This window comes from Octodon degus, unplaced genomic scaffold, assembly GCF_000260255.1.
Source record: "Octodon degus isolate 3935 unplaced genomic scaffold, OctDeg1.0 scaffold00076, whole genome shotgun sequence".
NCBI lineage: Eukaryota > Metazoa > Chordata > Mammalia > Rodentia > Octodontidae > Octodon > Octodon degus.
This window is the reverse complement of record NW_004524652.1, coordinates 9244515-9247530: the sequence shown is the minus strand read 5'-3', so window position 1 is coordinate 9247530 and position 3016 is coordinate 9244515. Positions and strand designations below refer to the sequence as shown.

Sequence of the window (3016 nt, the reverse complement as noted above, 5' to 3'; positions counted from 1 at the left end):
ATAAAGCCTTTAGTATTGTAAGGTATGTTCTTTCTGTACCCAGTTTTGTTTTTGTTTTTTTGCAGTACTGGGAATTGAACTCAGGACCTTATGCTTATAAGGCAAGCACTTATTCTACTGAGCTATCTCCCTGACCCTCTGTATACCCAGCTTGTTGAGAGTTTTTAGTCATAAAGGGATGTCAAACTACTACTGAATTACATAAAATCCTAGCTCCAGGATATTGAATTTTATTGAAATTTTGTTTTTCATCTATTAAGATAACCGTATGGTTTTCTTTTTTGTTTTTTGTCAGAACCAGGGGTTGAACTCAGGCTCTTGTGCTTGCCAGGCAAGTGCTTATTCTACTGAGCTATTTCCCAGCCCCCAGTTTTTCTTCTTTACACTATTAATACATTGTATCATATTCATTGATTTGTGGATGCTGATTCATCCTTACATACCTGAGAGGTATCTCACTTGATCATGGTGTGTGATCTTTTTGATATGCTGTTGAATTAATTTGCTAGTATTTGAGAATTTTTGCACATATATTCATTAGGCATATGGATCTATAGTTTTCTTTTGTTGTTGCATTTTTTTTAATACCTGATAGCTGATTTGGGCATCAAGATAATATTGACTTCAGTAAAAGAGTTTGACAGAGTTCCTTCCATTTCAGTATTTTGGAATAATTTAAGAATTGGAATTCTTTATTTAAACATTTTGCAGAATTCAATAGTAAAACCCTCAGGTCCTAAACTTTTTAAGGGGACAATAATTTAATTATTGCTTTAATATCATTATTTATTATTAGTCTATTTAGATTTTCTTTTTTTCTTATAGTATTCTTTAATTTCCAATGCACATTCATGCACTCAGTGACTGACTAATATGTACATTCTTTGATGATAGAACATCTATTATCCCAACAATACGAAAAGAAAAGATACAAATTAATATTACAGGACTTCCTTGCTTAAAATTAAAAAAAACATCCTTTTATTTCCATCCTTTGGCTGAATTTTATTAATATAATAGCTTTCCTTCTTAATCCTTCTCTTATGAAAGACATCATTACTCTGTCACTCAAGCCTCCTCCTCCTCCTTCTCTTCTTTGACCATCCCTCACCTATACTCATGAACTGTTAACAAGACATCTTCTTATATTTCTCTGGAGTTAATCTTTTCTTCATTAGAGTTCCCTTTTGCAATTCCATTTCTTCATAAGTCTGGCATGTGACATTTTAACTGCTCTGTTCCAGTTTTTTCTTCTTCAGTCAGTGGCAACAGCTCCGTATCTGTTTGCGTTTGTAGTTCATACATCATGGTCATAGTCTTATCAAAGTAATATAAATGTGGCTCTTAGTCTATTTCTGCTCAGTAACAATGGGTTTAAAATGGGCATGCAAAGTTTGGTATTAAGACTTTATTGCTGACAGTTCCTTTAAGAGTGTAACTGTACTGAATGGTGGGCTCTCTCAATGGATTAATTTTATCCTATCAAAAGAAGCTCTAGTTTACTTTTTCTTTTCTTTTTTTTTTTTCTTTTTTTTTTTTTATCCAGAACCGGGATTGAACTCAGGCCCTTGAGCTTGCCAGGGAAGTGCTTATTCCACTGAGCCATCTCCCCAGCTCCTGTGAAGCTCTAGTTTAGACTTTAATCCATCTTTGTTAAGCTGTTGTCCTCCTTTGGTCCTTCCCCAGCCTTGTTAAGATGTTGTATCTCCTTCACTCCTTCCCCACCCTTGTAAGATGTAGGTATTTAAGCAGAGCTGAAACAAAGAACTAGACTGGACAGTGCTTCTGATCTGTAAGGATCAGGGAAGTGTGTTCAGTTGCCAGCTGGATATTTAAGATCTGTAACCTGGGAAGGGTCCAATGGCCAGCTTCATTAATAAACTCTGCGGGGGTTTTCCTAATTTTTGGTCTGATGTGGAAATAAGCAAGATTTCCATAGGCAAGACTCTCATGTTGAGTGGGCCCCTTGCCTCCGTGCCTGCAAACTGTTTCTGGGTGGCTTCTGCACTATAGCTGAGTTCAGCTAGCCATCCACGAGTGACTGAGGGCTGGGCACCATGGCTGTGAAGGGAACAGAGTCAAACTTTCCCACCAGGTAAAACTTAATTTGTTTTTGTTCTTTTGATCTTTGGTAAGACTGGTTTTGGGGCCATAGCTCCCAGATGTGGGTAGCAATTTCTTTTGATCAATGCTCCTGGATGAGAGTTCTTAAGAAGTTGGTTGGTTGTTAGTTCTCCCAGGCAAAAGAGCTGTGAGAGGTTCATATTCTCCCCTAGACAAGAGTCTATGGGAGATTGATTGCTTTTTCAGTCAGAGGATGCTCTACATTTGTTTTTATTTAAACCAGTTTAAAATTTAAACTGAAAAAAAAGTTTAAATTGGATTTAAATCAGTCTAAAGTTCAAATTGGTAAAACAAAGGCCAGCGAGGAAGAAATTTCTTCCTGGGATATTGTTGTCTGTTTGACTGAATTGCTTGTTTTGTGTTTCTCCCATGCATCTGTGTTCCCTGATATGCCCATGCCCTGAGATTCCAATTAAATCTGCAGAGGGCCTGCCCCTTAGCTCAGTTCTTTAAGTGGCTGCTTCAACAAAGCACTCCAGCTCAGGTTGCTGTGGTTCCATCCCCACAACTCAAGCCAGCCAAACCCACCCTGAAGGCATTCGGAGAAAAAAAAAAAATTGAATCTGCAGTCTTGGCTGGGGAGATAGCTCAGTGGTATAAGCACCTTCCTGGTAAGACCTGAGTTTGATCCCTGGTACAGCATGCTGTGCTGGCCCCAAAACCAGGCATGGTGGCACACACCTGTAATCTCAGCACTAGGGAATTGTAGTTGTCCTACCCTTCCTGTTACTTGGAACAGTCTATTTGGAAACCCAGAAAAACTCAGACCCTACTCTGTTGCTTCACTTTGTTATAGGTACTGCCATTGGGTCAAACTATATTAGTTTTGTACCTTAGCTCTTTGCGTGGATTGAGTAGAAGTGTGTTTGGGATTTCTTTTTTTTTTTTTTTT

General features: G+C 38.1%; 1 pseudogene; it reads right to left on the bottom strand.

Moving 5' to 3' along the window:
- Positions 1 to 1203: 1203 nt before the first annotated feature.
- The window catches only part of LOC105742826, a 14592-nt pseudogene continuing 12779 nt past the window's right edge, over positions 1204 to 3016 (bottom strand).